Genomic DNA, 21,415 nt, shown 5'->3' on the forward strand with positions numbered 1-21,415 from the left:
AACACTATTGTGAGTACTCTCACACACCAAACTCAAGTCTCTAAACTGCTCAATTAAATCCAATTCCTTAACCATTAACATAGACATATGCAATGATTTCCGACTCAATGCATCAGCCACTACGTTTGCTTTACCCGGATGGTAATTCAAACCAAAGTCATAATCCTTCAGAAACTCTAACCATCTCCTCTGTCTCATATTCAGCTCTTTCTGATCAAACAAATACTTTAAACTTTTATGATCACTGAAAACCTCAAATCTTGACCCGTACAAGTAATGCCTCCATAACTTCAGAACAAAAACCACGGCTGCCAACTCTAAATCGTGTGTCGGATAGTTCCTCTCATGAACCCTCAGTTGTCTCGAAGCATAAGCTATAACCTGCTTATTCTGCATCAACACACCACCCAAACCCAACAATGAAGCATCACAGTAAACCTCAAATAGTTCTGACGGACTCGGTAATATCAGAATAGAAGCAGTAGTCAACCTTCTCTTTAACTCTTGGAAACCTTCTTCACATTTTGAGTCCCAAACAAACGCTTGCCCCTTTCTAGTCAACATCGTCAACGGTAACGCCAACTTAGAAAATCCCTCAATGAACTTCCTATAATAACCAGCCAAACCAAGAAAACTCCTTATCTCATAAACTGACTTCGGAGCTTCCCACTTAGATACCGCTTCTATCTTAGAAGGATCAACAGCAACACCATCTCTTGAAATCACATGACCAAGAAAACTAACCTCTTCTAACCAAAATTCACACTTGGACAATTTCGCAAATAACTTCTTTTCTCGTAGAACTCCTAAAACCACTCTCAAATGCTCAGCATGCTCTTCTTCAGATTTCGAATACACCAAAATATCGTCAATAAACACCACAACAAACTGATCTAGGTACGGATGGAAAATCCTATTCATATACTCCATAAACACTCCAGGCGCATTAGTCACACCAAAAGGCATTACAGAATACTCATAATGTCCATACCTCGTTCTGAAAGCAGTCTTCTGAATATCCTCAATTTTCACACGTATCTGATGATACCCCGATCTTAAATCTATTTTGCTGAACACACTCGCACCAACCAACTGATCCATCAAATCATCAATCCTCGGCAAAGGATACCGATTCTTGATCGTCACTTTATTCAGTTGCCTGTAGTCCACACACAACCTCATAGTACCTTCTTTCTTCTTAACCAATAACACTGGTGCACCCCACGGTGACACACTCGGACGAATAAATTTCTTATCCAACAGATCTTCCAACTGACTCTTCAATTCAGTTAACTCAACAGCAGACATACGGTACGGAGCCATCGACACCGGCCTAGTACCAGGTACCAAATCAATCGAGAACTCAACTTCACGCTCTGGCGGTAATTCATTCACTTCTTCCGGAAACACATCAGGAAAATCACACACCACAGCTAGATCGCAATTCACCAGTTTATCTTTAGCCTCCAAAGTCGCTAACAGCATAAACAAATCTGCCCCATCTGCTACTGCCTCATTCACCTGCCTCGCTGATAGAAACAAATCCTTTCCTTCCTCAATCTCAAGAAGGATCACAGTCTTATCAAAACAGTTGATATAAACTCGGTTACACACCAACCAGTTCATACCCAGAATAACATCAATCTGCACTAGTGGAAGACACACGAGGTCCATCCCAAAGTCTCTACCAAAAATACTCAAAGGACAATTTAAACAAACTGAAGTAGTAGTCACTGAACCCTTCGCAGGAGTATCAATCACCATACTTCCATGCATCTCAGATATCTCTAATTTAAGTTTCACAGCACAATCCAAAGATATAAAGGAATGAGTCGCACCTGTGTCAATAATAGCTACAAGAGGAAAGCCATTAATATAACACGTACCTCGGATCAAACGATCATCTGCAGAAGTCTCAGAACCCGATAAAGCAAAAACCTTGCCTCCCGACTGGTTCTCTTTCTTCGGCTTAGGACACTGTGGACTGATATGACCCACCTCTCCACAGTTGAAACAAGTCACAGTCTTCGACCGGCACTCTGCAGCCAAATGACCACCTTTTCCACACTTGAAACACTTCCTCTCAGCACTGGTACACTCATGGACACGATGTCCAGCCTGACCACATCTGTAACACTTAGCAGGGGCACTAGAGTCTCCCCCACTAGGCCTCTTCATCCCACTCTGTCTCTGGAAACCTTTGCCAACTGCATACGGCTTCCCACGATCATTCTTATTCTTGCCTTTCCTATCAACCCTTTGCTGATAGCTCTCTGCTCTAGCCTTGGTATCCTGTTCAAAAATCCTGCAACAGTCAACCAAGTCGGAAAACACTCTAATCCGTTGATACCCAATAGCCTGCTTGATCTCGGGACGTAACCCGTTCTCAAACTTCACACATTTTGAAAATTCCCCAGTAGCCTCATCATAGGGAGTGTAATACTTCGACAGCTCTGTGAACTTAGCAGCATACTCAGTAACAGACCGGTTGCCCTGCTTCAATTCCAAGAACTCTATCTCTTTCTTTCCTCTGACATCCTCTGGAAAGTACTTCCTCAGGAATCTCTCTCTGAACACAGCCCAAGTGATCTCAGCATTCCCAGCAGATTCCAACTCAGTGCGGGTAGCAACCCACCAATCATCTGCTTCCTCTGACAGCATATGCGTACCGAACCTGACCTTCTGGTTATCGGCACACTCAGTCACTCGGAAGATCCTCTCGATCTCCTTTAACCACTTCTGAGCGCCATCTGGACCGTATGCTCCCTTGAACATTGGAGGATTGTTCTTCTGGAACTCACTCAGTTGACGAGCAGCTCCCATTCCCACAACATTCGGATTTCCCCCAAGTACTCCAGCTAGCATACCCAGAGCCTCAGCAATCGCAGCATCGTCTCTTCCTCTTCCAGCCATCTCTATTCTGAGTTAATCCAACAAGATAAAACAATAAGTACTGATAGGGTTACACAACACCTATCCCGTACAGGGAAAACAGAATAATTACGACTCGACTCGACCGACTATGCTCTGATACCACTAATGTAACACCCTTCTAAAAATACCCCAAATATTTAATTAAAATAACAATATATATCAATCAGAGTAAATATGCAATTAAGGGTGTCACACAATCATTACACACCATTCACCATAATAACTGTCATGCTCTTTTATTAATTCAAAACATAAAGCATTTGCACAATACGCAGCGGATAGAAATCAAATCAATCATGCAAAACATGTAACACATTACATGTAAAATTATTCAACATAGTAAAACATCCCGTCCCGATGTTACATCTATCAGAGCATGACCCACTAAGGAACTACACTAGACTTCAAGCACTAGCTCCTACTCAATCACTGCTCGTTACCTGAAAAATAGTTGTAAGGGTGAGTTCCTCAATCGATGTAATAAGCATTATAAAATATCATGTAATGCTAATTAAATGAACACATCTCATCACCCTAATCATATCACACATCCAGTAACGGCAACATCAACTCATACTCATAATCATGCTCAACATACACATCAAAACACACGTATAATATTGGAACACATCCATTCATATTATACACAATACATACATTATGCAATGAGACTCCATGCATGCGGTACCGACTATTCGTGAACATATAGTTCACCTCACCGATCAAATCCAGATACGGCTACCAAGCCCGCTAGTCCCACTCATTTGAGACCTAGTGACTCACTCACTAATTCCTCACCACGGGAATTAGCTACCACCCCAAGGGCCATGCTATGCACGCTAATTCACCTAGCATGCAAACATCAACAACAGTCCATAATGACTAACTCACTAATTCCTCACTATGGGAATTAGCTACCACCATAAAGGCCACAATATGCATGCTAAATCACCTAGCAATGCAAAATCATCAACAATAATGCACAATGGACATATGCTCACACTCTAAGCCATAAACAGTCCATTCATAATTGCATACATAACATATACATTCACAGCATTATGCATACCATCATACATTCATCAACACATGTATCAAAACATCATATCATGTCAAATAATTAATCACAGTATTAGCACACTCCACTAATACCTATACTGCTCAAAACAGCAGGAATTAATCCCTATTACATCATACGCCAATATAGGCCAAACACCAATTATGCACACATTATTCAAATATTAATTTTTCACTTTTCCAACAGTGTTAACCGGTTAACGCCCTGGGTTAACCGGTTAACGCAACACAGAACACGCTTTCTGGCAAAACTCAACAGTGTTAACCGGTTAACGCCCTGGGTTAACCGGTTAACGCAGATAGAACAGCAATATTTTCACAACTCACAACAGTGTTAACCGGTTAACGCCCTGGTTTAACCGGTTAACGCAAGCAAAATAGCAATACCTCACAATTCCTAACAGTGTTAACCGGTTAACACCCTGGGTTAACCGGTTAACGCAAGACAGAAAGCTGTTCCTGCGCTAACACGAAGTAGAATGCAGAATTCTCCGCATTTTCCGCCGTTGGAGGACTTCCGGACCTCCGATTCCGATTCCTTAAAAAGCTATACGTTCGGGAAATCACAACTCACACAAATACAGATTCAATTACAGCTTTAACACAACTTATCCAACACAATTTTTCAGCATTCAACATCCCAATTAGGGTCAATTCAACGGTTTATCACTACCCATTACATGTTAACCCATAATACCCATTAAACGACGATAAACCCCCTTACCTGAGTTAATCCGGCGAATCTTTAAGCTTCAAGCTTTTCTCTTCTCCAACCTTCTTCCTCTTGCTCTGTCTCTTTGCCCTTTTCCTCTTTTCAGCCGCTTCTCTACTTTTCACGTAAAACCCTCTTTTCCAAAATGAAACTCTTTTCTTATTTCCAACTTATATACTTTCCAATAATTATTATTCCAATAATAATAATAATCCAATAATTCCAATTATTTAATTAAATTAATAAATATAATATTAACTTAAATTAAATAATTATCTTATTTTTATCGGGGTGTTACAATGAGCACGAAGAGAGATTCGACAAATTGATCAAACGAACCATTCAACCGGAAAGATTCATCGACTTGTCGCCAGGTGGAACTTATAGGAAGTTGGTGTCGAATTTTGAAAGAAGAAAATGGAATAAGATTTATGAACCGGAGCCAGAAATAAATTATGACATTGTGCGTGAGTTCTACGCCAATGCTCTTCAGCTGGAAGAGGGAGTGGCATTTCACTATCAGACAAGAGTGAGGGGAAAGATCATTTCCTTCAATAGAGACGCGATCAACGCGTATTTAGGTAATCCTCTCATCTTGGCGGAGAATGGACGGTGCGAGTACCGTGCCAAAGAAATGGCCAACGATTGAAACCTTCCTACCATGAGCGCTCACCTATGCCTCGAAGGAAGAACTTATGATTTAAATGATCAGGGATTCCCAAAGTCGTGGAAGAGAGAAAGTTTGAACTTGGAAGCAAGGGCATATTAGGTGCTTCTATTGAATAATATCCGACCAAGGAGCCACAACACCACCATTCCATTGGATGTAGGATGCCTATTGTACTACATCATGATTGGTAAATCAGTAGATGTGGCATCCATCATTGCGGGGGAAATGCGCAAAGTGGCTACTAGCGGAACGAAGTTCGGTGGGAAAGCTGGTGTTCTAACATATCCGAGTAATTATTAATGATGCTTATCTGAACAGGTTTTGCCAGAGCTAGATGGATAGAGCTGAAGGAGCTGGCACTTCTTCCTCTAGACCCCGAGCCCGCAGTACGCCAGCATTCGATCAGATGGCGTTCGCTACCTATTGTTGTGAGAGCTTTGAGGCCTCTAGGAGGTCTCAATCATTCATTTTTGATGCTATACAGCAACAATTTTAGAACACCTTCCTTGCTCCCGAAGCCCGCACTTTTCCTTCCCAGGCGGAGTATGCTGCTTATGCTAATTGGCCTGAGGGCAGGCCAGCTTTTATGGGGGGTGCAGGAGGTGGTGGTGCGACCCATGATGATGAGATGGAGGATGTCCTTGGATCCGTTGGTGGTGGCCATGATGAGGAAGATTGAGGAGTTTGTTTGAACTGTAGTAGATTTTTTTTTATTTTGAGTTCTTTTTTATTATTATTGTTTTTTTTAATTATGATTGTACTTTTGGTGGCTCTAATTTCACCATAAACTTTGGTTGGTTAAATTGTTTTGTTAATTGCATGAATCTTTTGCGAGATTTAAGTATGTGTTACGATGAATTTGGTATACCAACATTTTTTGTTTATTTGTTCTTATTCTTAAGTTAAGCTTAAAGCAACCAAGAAATGCTTGCAAAGAAGGAAGCGTAGGACACTTCGAGTGGTGATGATAAGAATTAGTGTCGGCATTTCAAGGTACACTTTATCGCTTTCTAGACTTAACATGAGTAGTTTGATGGTGTGTTGCAAATTCCATATCATAAATTCATTGAGATACATGTCATTTTTGAATCAAAATAGGACTTAACCAATTGTGAGGTAGCTTTCCATTGTACACTAAATGCGGGAAACTGAACATTATTTCAACTCATTTTTATCATGCTAAATCATGAATTAATCTATTTTTGTGAAAATTGTGAAAATGATAGAGGCATTGTTTGTTATGAGAAAAACCACTTGACCAAAAAGTTTTGAATCAACTAACCTTGTGAGGAGTGATCCTTAGTTAACCCCCTTTGAGCTTGTTTTAGGATTCATTTGATTGATAAGTGTAAAGTCAATTGAAAATTTTGTGAATAAATGAATCCTAATTTCTTTCGTTTCAATTGAACCCTCAAACCGAGTTTGTTTGCAAATTTTGCCTTTCACTTATGTCTAAGTAGGGAGCATTATTGAATAAATTTGGTTTTGAAATCTAAAGTTGGGGAGAGTAAATTAAAAAGAGTTGATTAGAAACTTGGAAAAGTGATGTTTTATAAAAGGGTGAAAGTATGAAAAGAAACAAGAAAAAGAAATCACCCTTGAAACTATAGAGCAAAGAAAAAGAAAAGAAAGAAAAAACAAAGAAAAAGCTCATGGTTGTGTGGATGTAAAAAAATAAGAAAAGAAGAAAGGCGGGGATCAAAGAAATGGAAATTGTTGTAGAGTTGAATGTATGGGAATTCTCCCTTAGGATAGGCATTTTTGTTGAATTCTCTTAATCATATCCTTTCTTGTAACCCAAGCCACATTACAACCCTTGAAAGACCTCTTGATTCTCATTTTTCACATGATTTAGTATTTGTTTTGATGACCGCATGATTCGAGTTGTTGTTGATTTAATTGCTTGGATGAGTGAAAGTAAACCTTCATGTTTATTCATCATTATTATTATGTGTATGTAAGTTTGATTCAATTTTGACATGTATGGCTTTGAATTCCTTGGTATGATTTTTGCACCCAACCATTGCTCTTATTCATGTTTTGTCTAGCATTGAGATAGGTGGATTAAGAAAGTGCCATACACTTTTGAACCATTTGAATGTCCTTGGTTAATCCTTGTTTCAATCTTTTGTTTCATTGCTTTTGTTGTGTTGGTGAAAACTTTTGTTTAGGGACAAACAAAATGATAAGTTGGGGAGAGTTGTTAGGGACCAATTAGTACTACTTTCCATATAATTTTATTGGTCCCTTTTACCATTTTTTGATTTAATTACACACTTTTATCCTCACAATTTTGTATAAATGCAATTAAGTTTAAGTGATTATGTTTTGAGTAGATATTTTACGTATTTGTTAGTTTTGTAGAGTTTTTGGACAAGAGAGCATCGGAGTGCATAAGCATAATTTGGAAGAAGTTTCAATGGCAATTTGGAGGCATAATTTGGAAGACTAACACTTGGGAGAATTATTACATGAAGCTTGCAAGGCAAGGAAGCAGAATTGGCTTCAGTTCGCGCCGCGACCAGGGATGGCGCCGCGAACCTTGAGAAACCAGCAAGCAGTCTGTTTGGGCCAAGTGTTCTGTTTTCAAGTCAGCTGTGTTGTGACAGTTTTGTATCTGTTTTAGAGTGCTTTTCAGTTTTAGATGAAAATGAACATTTTATGAAAGGTTAAACTCTTTAAGAAAACATAATGGAAAATATAGAAACATTCATTCATAGATTCACACATTGTAGAAGAAAAACATAGTTTATTTTGTTATTGCATTTTGCTGTCCAAAATGATGATGAGGAGCTAAACCCCATCTTGTCAAGACTGGAGGTAGTAGCTATTCCTATTTGTTTATGTATTCCATTTGACTCTTGTATATGACAAAAGGTTCTTGATGTATTGAATGATATTTTTGCCCTAAGTTGAATATTTAGATTTGAGTAGTTGTTGAGAAAGATTATTCAAGTCTTGACTTAAAATATACTTTCAAGTAGTGAATGAGTTGTAGAAATAGATTTATACACTACTCTTCTTTTGTATCAAACATTAAAGATTGCTATATTGATAGTTAGGTAGAGAAATCATTTAACCATTAATGTAGTGATTATCACAATATCATTTAGAGATAAATGATATTGGGAGGATACTTGAATATCATCAATAATCTTAAGTCAATATAGTTGTCATAAGGAATCATAAGAAATTTGAATAGTGAACTCCAATCTTGCCAAGCCTTTTACATTTGATTAAAAATATTTTATTGTTCTAGTGACATTTTACTTAAAAGATAACTTTTCAAACAAAACAACTTGGTTACATTTTAAACTTATAACAATTTGGGTTATAGAACAGCAATAAAAACCAATCTCTGTGGATACGATATTTAAATATTTGCCGAAAATATACTTTTCAACAATATTACTTATGCATATGTAGGATGAGAAAAATCCTTCCAGGCCGCTCATGTCCATCCACACGAGTCATTGAATACCTAGTTAACTGACTTTATAATCGTCTTATGACAAACAATGTTTGACGCTACTAAAATGATTAACTCCTCAATGTCCTTTTGTATGGACTTAATGGTTTCCGGTTAAATAGTAGCATAAACCACTGTGATTATAAAAATAACTTATGAGACTTATATAACAAACTATGTAGTATTCTTATCGTGGGCCAATCCAGTATAAATATTACTTATAACATTCTCTATGCATTGGCGTTGCTATATTCGATAGTAAGACTTACATATAGATACTTTTAGAGTGATATCTTTATATTTACTGATGTCTCACATTTAAGTCACACTTAATGTTCCATGAAACCAATTAAATACTATAAAAAACTAATTACTTTGAAAATAAACATAATGAAAATGTATTTTTATTATCAATAATCAACCTGTACAAGTTTTAAATACATTAATCATAAATATGTTGGTCTATGAGTCTTACACCAATAGTTTATGGATAAATTTGGACTAATCTCACACCTTATATAAATTTGGTGGAACAACTTATTTACCTCACTAACACATGACTAGCTAGACCTTTCATACACAGTTAAACAACTCAGTCAATTCCCGAGCCAACCAACAACTACTAATTTGGAAGTAGTTGTGAGAATCAAGACTTTTTGTATTTATGATTGGGCCATTAGCTAAGATATAAGGAATTCCATCACTAATTATTGAATATTTTTAGACAACTCCTTTATTTTTTAGAAGTCCAAGCAACAAACGTGTGTGAAAATCGTCTTATGAGTTGAATCGAATTATTATAACATAAGAAGGATTCAAAAGAAGCAAATTGATCCGGTAAAGTTTTATAAAATCATATCGACCCAAGTAAATTGTTTGGGTAACCAAATTTTTATTTATAATTAAAGTGAGTCAATATGAAGAAAATTTTCCCAACCTAGTCTATTTAATACAGTAAATCAAACAAGCAAAACAAGACAGCCATGGGATTTGAACCGATGCCCTTTTGGACCAGAGCCTAATTCTGGCGCCTTAGACAACTCGGACAAACTGTCTACATGTTTTATATTTTATTAAATTTAAATACGTATACAATACTCAACCTATGCTAGCTTCCCGTGGGCCGTATTTTCCTAATTAACATTAGTGTATCGTAAGAATGTACCACAAAATCATAAATGAATCTTATTAATTTATTTAATCTCTCGTTTATTTATCCTTACGTGTGCGACCTTTTACGTTCTCGTAACATTGACAATAATTTTAGAAAATTTACTTAATGTTATAAATAGAGAGGGGGTGTCTAGCCAGACATCATTGCTTTCCAATTAACGATAATTTCATGTGATCTCATATAATCTTTATATGATAATGATCATATGTATAATTATTGTTTTACCCTTATATGTATACCGAACATAAGACATAATTCTTGCCTCCCTTGTATAATTCAATATTATGTTTCTTGATGCCCGAGTGTACTTAGTATTAACAAATAAGCTCAATATCGCATATTCATTTATTTCAGCATGATAATGCATTTTAAAATCATACTTAATTAAGGAGTATGTAGATATTACTCATGCATATGTAGGATGAGAAAAATCCTTCTAGGCCGCTCATGTCCATCCACATGACTCAATGAATACCTAGTTAACTGACTTTATAATCGTCTTATTACAAACAGTGTTTGACGCTACTAAAATGATTAACTTCTCAATGTCCTTGTGTACGGACTTAACGGTTTCCGGTCAAATGGTAGCATACACCACTGTGATTATAAAAATAACTTATGAGACTTACATAACAAACTATGTAGTATTCTGATCGCGTGTCAATCCAATATAAATATTACTTATAACATTCTTTATGCATTGGCGTTGCTATATTCGATAGTAAGACTTACATATAGATGCTTTAAAGGTGATATCTTTATATTTAATGATGTCTTACATTTAAGTCACACTTAATGTTCCACGAAACCAATTAAACACTATAAAAACTATCTACTTTGAAAATAAACATAATAAAAATGTATTTTTATTATAAATAATCAACCTGATACAAGCTTTATACACATTAATCTTAAATATGTTGCCCTATGAGTCTTACACCAATAGTTTATGGATAAATTTGGACTAATCTCACACCTTATAGAAATTTGGTGGAACAACTTATTTACCTCATTAACACATGATTAGCTAGACCTTCATACACAGTCAAACAACTCAGTCAATTCCCGAGCCAACCAACAACTACTAATTTAGAAGTAGTTGTGAGAATCAAGACTTTTTGTATTTATGATTGGGCCATTAGCTAAGATATAAGGAAGTCCATCACTGATTATTGAATATTGTTAGACAACTCCTTCATTTTTTAGAAGTCCAAGCAACAAACATGTATGAAAATCATCTTATGAGATCGAGTACTAGGACGGTAATGACCACAACTAAGATTGTTCATAGTTAATTATGTAAAAATTTTGAATTGAATCGAATTATTATAGCATAAGAAGGATTCAAAAGAAGCAAATTGAACCGGTATAGTTTTATAAAATCATATCGACCCAAATAAATTGTTTGGGTAACCAAATTTTTATTTATAATTAAAGTGAATCAATATGAAGAAATTTTTTATAACCTAGTCTATTTATTAAAGTAAATCAAACAGTTAAGTAAACCAACAAAAGTGTACCAGAGCCTAAATCTGGCACCTTAGACCACTCGGCCAAACTGTCTCGAGTTTTTTTTTATTATATTTAAATACGTATACAATACTCACCCTATGCTAGCTTCCCTTGGGCCGTATTTTCCTAATTAACATTAGTGTTTCGTAAGAATGTACCACAAAATCATAAATGAATCTTATTAATTAATTTAATCTCTCGTTTATTTATCCTTACATGTGCGACCTTTTACGTTCTCATAACTTTGACAATAATGTTAAATAATTTACTTAATATTATAAATAGAGAGGGGGTGTCTAGCCAGACATCATTGCTTTCCAATTAACGATAATTTCATGTGATATCATATAACTTTATATGATAATGATCATATGTTTAATTATTGTTTTTCCCTTATATGTATACCGAACACAGGACATAATTCTTACCTCCCTTGTATAATTTAATATTATGTTTCTTGATGCCCGAGTGTACTTAGTATTAACAAATAAGCTCAATATCGCCTATTCATTAATTTCAGCATGATAATGCATTTGAAAATCATACTTAATTAAGGAGCATGTAGATATTACTCATTCTTTTGTAGGATGAGAAAAATCCATCTAGGCCGCTCATGTCCATCCACATGACTCATTGATTACCTTGTTAACTGACTTTATAATCGTCTTATTACAAACAGTGTTTCACGCTACTAAAATGATCAACTCCTCAATGTCCTTCTTTATGGATTTAATGGTTTCCGGTCAAATGGTAGCATACACCCCTATGATTATAAAAATAAGTTATGAGACTTGCATATCAAACTATGTAGTATTCTTATCGCAAGTCAATCCAATATAAATATTTCTTATAATATTCTTTTTGCATTGACATTGCTCTATTTGATAGTAAGACTTACATATAGATACTTTTAGAATAATATTTTTTTATTTAATGATGTCTGACATTTTAGTCACACTTAATGTTCCATTAAACCAATTAAATACTATAAAAAATTATAACTTTGAAAATAAACTTAATAAAAATGTGTTTTTATTATAAATTATCGACCTGATAAAAGTATTATATAAATTAATCATAAAGATGTTGGCCTATGACGCTTATACCAATAGTTTCTGGATAAATTTTGACTAATCTCACACCTTATAGAAAGTTGGTGGAACAACTTATTTACCTCACTAACTCAAGACTAGCTAGACCTCTCATACGCAGTCAAACAACTTAGTCAATTCCCAAGCCAACCAATAACTACTAATGTAATATCCCATATTCCCTTAAATGCTCAATTAGTTGTCAGTTAAGACCAATTGAGTTCCTAGGTACTCTATCTATTATCAATTATAACAATTTGAGCTCATATGTGCTCTAAGTGTTATCAGTTGGGACCAATATGGTAACCAGTGAACTCTGAAGAGATTAATTATTAATAAAAGAGACAAACCAATATTAATAAGTGCAAGAGAGCATATTTTTGATAACATTGATAATTGGCCAATTGGTACTGGAAGATAAAATGTCAATTGAGATATTTTATATTACTACTTAATATTATATATTATTTATATATATATTATATAGTATTTGTATGGTGGTGATTGGAAAAGAAAGAAGAAGTGGATAAGAAGGAAGAGTAGGTAGAAAGAGAGAGAGAGAGAGTTATCAGAAATAAAGAAAAGAAGAAAGGATAAGAAGAAGAGAAGAGGAAAAGAGAAGAAAGAAGAAGAGAGAAATAAAGAAGAAAGGCTTGGAGGAGAAGAAGGAAAAGCTCATCATCACCATTTTCTACTCATCATCCTCGCCAAACTTCATCTTCTTCTTCAACTAGGTGAGTTCTAGATAGAATTTTAGATTTAGAAATTAGGGTTTGTAAAACCAAGGAATTGATAGTGAGATTGTTGATAGCATTATGAGTTTCTATGAATCTTCATTGATGATATTTCTATGGATGTTCTTGCATATGTTGGATGATTGTGATACAATGATGTGATTGTTGTTTGGAAGTTTGTTGATGTGTTTTATGTCCATGCCAAGAGGTTGGTTGTGAAAAATAAAGTAAAAATTATGTAGGTGAAAGTAAGGTGGTTATGCAGTAGGAGTTGTGTTGTTGTGCAGTAGAAATCATGTTTTATATGTGGACCAATCAATTGGTTCTCACCTTCAATCGATTGTCTAAACTTTCTATTTTTGAAGAAGTTGGAATTTTCACAAATCAATCGATTGGCCTTGGGAATCAATCAATTGATTCCTTTGTATTTTGTGAGTACGAAGTTCCAACCAATCGATTGAGTTCACATTCAATCAATTGATTCATTTGATCAATCTATTGACATGAATTAATTATTTGATGAATTAAATATGTCACCAATGGGGTTTAAACCCGGGACCTCCTTAGAATGGTACAAGCCTTACCACTAGGCCAATGATTTGGTTTTTGAATACTTACGCAATGAATAAATGTTAATCTAAATCTTGATTAAGATAGATTAATGAATTAATTGAGGATTATAACTCCGTTTTAGACGCGGACGGATGCGTTAGAAGGATAACGAAAAAGGCTATCATTATTATACCATGTTATAGTATATTATGTGTCTTATAAATTCTATGAATTATATTATGATGAATGTTAAACATTGTTGATATGTTTGATTGTGAAATAACATGATTAAAAACATTACAAAGATGAGTGAGGAAACCTAGGAGAATAACTTGATTAATAACTTAGAAATGTAATCTAGGTTATGGAACATGTGTGATATATGTATGAGAATATGGTATTCATTCGTACGACGCTTATGTGGAGATCGTGGATGAATTGTTGCCATGATTGAGAATGAGATGCATTGTATGGAACATGCCAAGTTATTATTTGTGTATTGTGGTGAATACAGTTACCTGTGATTGATGAATTTTGTTATGGTTCGTGGAACCGATGATTTGTGAAACCGATCATGTATTCAGAAGGTGTGTTTTCTATGATGCTACACATCTCTTTTGGTATGCTTAGACGAGTAAGCATTGGGATGTGGGACCAATGATTCGAGCCTCAATTGGGTTTGAGGCCCAACCATGGAGGACATGGGGGAAAGGTGTACACCTATGTGGGTTGGAGTCTCATACGGTGAAAGATACCCTAGGTGGGTTAGAGTCCCATACGGGTGACAGTCACTTGAACTGGGGATTAAGCCTCATAGAGGACCCGATATCCACCGCGAAATTCGAACCATACGAGCATGCATGAACCAGGCCTGGCTTAGACGTAAGTCCATTCGGGAATTGATGTGTCGTGATCTGAATAATGATCGTGGTTGATTTCTGAGAACTCAGATGCATGTTGCCATACAATTGCAAATTATTTTCGCCCTTGCTCAAGTCTTCGTTCCCTTGTTGAATTGATTTGGATATGAGTTGAATATTGATTAGAAACCCTGTAGAGCTGAGTGGACCCATAGGATAGGAGAACTCACTGAGATTATTATCTCATACCATTATTGTTGTTATTTTTCATGTATTCCTTATAGGTTGAATTCAGTTGAAGCTGTTTATGGATGTTTCAAGGGACACCGTTATTCGGATCTTCCGCTGTGGAGTTGTGTGCAATGAAGATATTGCACATAGTTCTTAGATTTTTATTGTTTAGGCACTATTGTATAACATGTTCCATTGATGTTTTTAGTTTAGACATGTGTATATATTGTTGCCATTAGGCACTTATGTTGGATCAGTACCAATTATTATCACTTGTATGATATTATTCTAGATATATATTATACGGGTTGTTACAACTAATTTGGACTTAGTTGTGACAATTGTAAAGTATCTCAAAACATGCCCAAAACATGGATTATTTTATCCATCATCTTCACACCTTGAAAATAAGACTTTTTGTAACTCTGATTGGGGCATTTGCTAAGATATAAGGAAGTCCATCACTAATTATTGTATATTTTTAGACAACTCTTTCATCTTTTAGAAGTCCAAGAAACAAGCGTGTGTGAATATCATCTTATGAGACCGAGTACCAAGCCGGTAATTGTAATACCCCGTATTTCCTTAAATTCGTAAATTCATATAAATTGAGATCAATTGAGTTCCTATGTGCTCTAAAAGTTGTCAATTCAGATAAATAGAGTAAATAGTGAGTTTAGGTTAAATTAATTAATTTTAATTGGGACTGACCTTTTATTAATTGGGACATTTTGGTAACACTAATAATGGGTCAATAGCTCTGGTAGAACAAATATTACAAGTATGGTGCCACTTGAGATATTTGTTACTACCTGTAACCACTTTCTTTCCACACATTCTCTTGGCCACTGGCAACTAGTCTTTGAATCACTCACCACCACATGTTATTACCTATTACCACCTACCATAAGCCTTTTGGTTTTCTATGTATCAGAAAGAATAGAAAGAAAGAAGTTGTTCAAGGGAAAGGTAGAAGAAGAGAAAGCAAGGCTAGCCGAGAAGAAGAAAAGTTTGGAACCAACACCATCATCTTCATCCTCATCTCATCTTCAAGAACTTTTCCTCTTCTATTTCTTGAGGTGGGTCCTAGTTAGAAACCCTAGATTTCAATAAGATTAGGGTTGTAGAATCATAGTCAAATCATGAAAATCCATGCTATATGATGAATATTTTTCTTGCACTTGTTGATTTCCATGAACATGTGCTTTGATGTGTTCTTATGATTGTTGTGATAATATGATTTATTATGGTTGTGGTAAAACGATTGGTTGTGATTATGACCTTGAAATCCTTGTGATTATGGTCTTGGAATCCTAGATTTATATGTGTATAAGAACATGTAGTATGATGGGTTTTGTTGGAAGAAGAAATGGTGTTTTTGTAGAAATGGAATAACAAAAGATATGGTGTTTTGTGAATTGGAAATGTGAAAATGTGAGTGGATCAATCGATTGGTCCCTGCAACCAATTGATTGCACAATCCTTTTATTTTGCAGAAAATGTGATTTTTACAGGACCAATCGATTGACAGTGCATTACAATCGATTGCACAAACTTTCTGTATATGAATAGTGGAAAATTTTAGTGAGCTAATCGATTGACACTCAGGATCAATCGATTGATCCTCAGCAAACTTTGAAAAACAAAAATGTGAGAGAAACCAATCAATTGGGCCTCCCCAACCAATCGATTGAATTATTTTAAAAACTTCAAAATCAATTTCTTCAGTGTTTCTAAATGCATTCTTCCAACCACTAATTATTTGTGATGCTATGCTTATTTTGAATCCAATATAAATATTACTTATAATATTCTCTATGCATTGATGTTGCTCTATTTGATAGTAAGACTTACATATAGATACTTTTAGAATGATATCTTTATATTTAATGATGTCTCACATTTTAGTCACACTTAATGTTCCATGAAACCAATTAAATACTATAAAAAAATTATAACTTTGAAAATAAACTTAATAAAAATGTGTTTTTATTATTAATAATCTACATGATACAAGTTTTATATAAGTTAATCATAAAGATGTTGACCTATGAGGCTTACACCAATAGTTTCTGGATAAATTTTGACTAATCTCACACCTTATAGAAAGTTGGTGTAACAACCTATTTACCTCACTAATACAAGACTAGTTAGACATCTCATACGCAGTCAAACAACTTAGTCAATTCCTGAGCCAACCAACAACTATTAATTTGGACGTAGTTGTGAGAATTGTAAAGTATCTCAAAACATGCTCAAAACTTGGATTATTTTATCCATCATCTTCACACCTTGAAATCAAGACTTTTTGTAACTCTGATTGGGCCATTTGCTAAGATATAAGGAAGTCCATCACTGATTATTGTATATTTTTAGACAACTCCTTCATTTTTTAGAAGTCCAAGAAACAAGCGTGTGTGAAAATCATCTTATGAAACCGAGTACCAGGACGGTAATTGTAATACCCCTTATTTCCTTAAATACCTAAATTCCTATTAATTGAGATCAACTGAGTTCCTATGTGCTCTAAAATTTGTCAATTGGGATAAATAGAGTAAATAGTGAGTTCAGGTTGACTTTATTACTATTAATTGGGACTGACCTTTTAGTAATTGGGACATTTTGGTAACACTAATAATGGGTCAATAGCTCAGGTAGAACAAATATTACAAGTATGGTGCCACTTGAGATATTTGTTACTACCTGTAACCACTTTCTTTCCACACATTCTCTTGGCACTTGCAAATAATCTTTGAATCACTCACCACCACATGTTATTACCTATTACCACCTACCATAATCCTTTTGGTTTTCTATGTATCATAAAGAATATAAAGAAAGAAGTAGCTCAAGGGAAAGGTAGAAGAAGAGAAAGCAAGGCTAGCTGAGAAGAAGAAAAGCTTGGAACCAACACCATCATCTTCATCCTCATCTTATCTTCAACAACTTCTCCTCTTCTATTTCTTGAGGTGGGTTCTAGTTAGAAACCCTAGATTTCAAGAAGATTAGGGTTGTAGAATCATAGACAAATCATGAAAATCCATGCTATATGATGAATATTTTTCTTGCTCTTTTGTTGATTTCCATGAACATGTGCTTTGATGTGTTCTTATGATTGTTGTGATAATATGATTTGTTATGGTTGTGGTAAAAACGATTGGTTGTGATTATGACCTTGAAATCCTTGTGATTATGATCTTGGAATCCTTGATTTATATGTGTATAAGAACATGTAGTATGATGGTTTTGTTGGAAGAAGAAGTGGTGTTTTGTTAGAAATGGAATAACAAAGGATATGGTGTTCTGTGAATTGGAAATGTGAAAATGTGACTGGATCAATCGATTGGTCCCTGCAACCAATCGATTGCACAATCCTTTTGTTTTGTAGAAAATGTGATTTTTACACGACCAGTCGATTGACGGTGCATTTCATTCGATTGCATAAACTTTCTTTATATGAACAGTGGAAAATTTTAGTGAGCCAATCGATTGACACTCAGGATCAATCGATTGATCCTCAGTAAATTTTGAGAAACATAAATGTGAGAGAAACCAATCAATTGGGCCTCCCCAATCATTCGATTGACTTTTTTTAAAAACTTCAAAATCCATTTCTGAAGTGTTTCTAAATGCATTCTTCCAACCACTAATCATTTGTGATGCTATGCTTATTTTGAATCCAATATAAATATTACTTATAATATTCTTTATGCATTGATGTTGCTCTATTTGATAGTAAGACTTACATATAGATACTTTTAGAATGATATCTTTATATTTAATGATGTCTCACATTTTAGTCACACTTAATGTTCCATTAAACCAATTAAATACTATTAGAAAAATTAAAACTTCGAAAATAAACTTAATAAAAATGTGTTATTATAATTAATAATCAACCTGATACAAGTTTTATATAAATTAATCATAAAGATTTTGGCCTATGAGGCTTACACCAATAGTTTATGGATAAATTTCTACTAATCTCACACCTTATAGAAAGTTGGTGGAATAACCTATTTACCTCACTAACACAAGACTAGCTAGACATCTCATATGCAGTCCAACAACTTAGTCAATTCCTGAGCCAACAACCAACTACTAATTTGGACGTAGTTGTGAGAATTGTAAAATATCTCAAAACATGCTCAAAACTTGGATTATTTTATCCATCATCTTCACACCTTGAAATCAAGACTTTTTGTAACTCTGATTGGGCCATTTGCTAAGATGTAAGGAAGTCCATCACTGATTATTGTATATTTTTAGACAACTCCTTCATTTTTTAGAAGTCCAAGAAACAAGTGTGTGTGAAAATCATCTTATGAGACCGAGTACCAGGACGATAATTGTAATACCCCGTATTTCCATAAATACCTAAATTCCTATTAATTGAGATCAATTGAGTTTCTATGTGCTCTAAAAGTTGTCAATTGGGATAAATAGAGTAAATAGTGAGTTTAGGTTGACTTTATTAATATTAATTGGGACTGACCTTTTATTAATTGGGATATTTTGGTAACACTAATAATGGGTCAATAGCTCTGGTAGAACAAATATTACAAGTATGGTGCCACTTGAGATATTTGGTACTACCTGTAACCACTTTCTATTCTTTGAATCACTCACCACCACATGTTATTAACTATTACCACCTACCATAAGCCTTTTGGTTTTCTATGTATCAGAAAGAATAGAAAGAAAGAATTAACTCAAGGTTAAGGTAGAAGAAGAGAAAGCAAGGCTAGCTGAGAAGAAGAAAAGCTTGGAACCAACACCATCATCTTCATCCTCATCTCATCTTCAACAACTTCTCCTCTTCTATTTCTTGAGGTGGGTTCTAGTTAGAAACCCTAGATTTCAAGAAGATTAAGGTTGTAGAATCATAGAAAAATCATGAAAATCCATGCTATATGATGAATATGTTTCTTGCTCTTGTTGATTTCCATGAACATGTGCTTTGATGTGTTCTTATGATTGTTGTGATAATATGATTTGTTATGGTTGTGATAAAACGATTGGTTGTGATTATGACCTTGAAATCCTTGTGATTATGATCTTGGAATCCTTGATTTATATGTGTATAAGAACTTGTAGTATAATGGGTTTTGTTGGAAGAAGAAGTGGTGTTTTGTTAGAAGTGGAATAACAAAGGACATGGTGTTCTATGAATTGGAAATGTGAAAATGTGAGTGGATCAATCGACTGGTCCCTTCAACCAATCGATTGCACAATCCTTTTGTTTTTCAGAAAATTTGATTTTTACAGGACCAATCGATTGACGGTGTATTACAATCGATTGCACAAACTTTCTGTACATGAACAGTAGAAAATTTTAGTGAGCCAATCGATTGACACTTAGGATCAATTGATTGATCCTTAGCAAACTTTGAAAAACAGAAATGTGAGAGGAACCAATCAATTGGGCCTCCCCAACCAATCGATTGACTTATTTTAAAAACTTTAAAATCCATTTCTTAAGTGTTTCTAAATGCATTCTTCCAACCATTAATCATTTGTGATGCTATGCTTATGTTAAATACATGTTAATGGTGAAAATTACGTGATGAATATAGTAAGTTAATATAGGATTGGTATTAGGTCATGAGTGAGGTTTATAACTTAGATAACATTGGATGAAGATTTTCATTTGTACGATTCTTATGTGGAGGTCGTAGGCGAATTGTTGTCATGGTTGAGAATGAGACGCATTATATGGAACATGCCATGTTATTATTTGTGTATTGTGGTGAATGAAGTCACTTGTGATTGACGGATTTTGTTTGGTTCGTGGAACCGATGACTTGTGGAACCAATCATGTATTCAAAATGTATGTTTTCTGTGATGGTGCGCATCTCTATTTGGTATGCTTAGATGAGTAAGCATTGGGATGTGAGACCGATGATTCGAGCCTCAATTGGGTTTGAGTACCAACCACGGAGAACGTTGGGGAAAGGTGGACACCTAATTGGGTTAGAGGCCCATACGGCGAAAGATACCCTAAGTGGGTTAGAGGCCCATACAGGTGACAGTCGCTTGAATTGGGGATTAAGCCTCATAGAGGACGCGATATCCACCGTGAAAGTCGAATCATACGAGCATGCATGAACCGGATCTGGCTTAGACGTAAGTCCGTTCAGGAATTGATGTTTTATGGATCTGAATAATGATCGTGGTTGAGTTGTGAGAACTCAGGTGCATGTCGCCATACATTGGGAGTTAGTTACCCATCACTCAAGTATTTGTTCCCTTGTTGACTTGAGTTGTATATTGATAGAAAAACGGAATATTGATTAGAAAACCTGTAGAGCCGAGTGGACCCATAAGATAGGGAACCCAGTGAGATTATTATCTCACCCCATGTTGTTGATTTTTTTTTCAGGTGGTTCTGAGCAGAT

Source organism: Lathyrus oleraceus, chromosome 3, assembly GCF_024323335.1.
Source record: "Lathyrus oleraceus cultivar Zhongwan6 chromosome 3, CAAS_Psat_ZW6_1.0, whole genome shotgun sequence".
Taxonomy (NCBI): domain Eukaryota; kingdom Viridiplantae; phylum Streptophyta; class Magnoliopsida; order Fabales; family Fabaceae; genus Lathyrus; species Lathyrus oleraceus.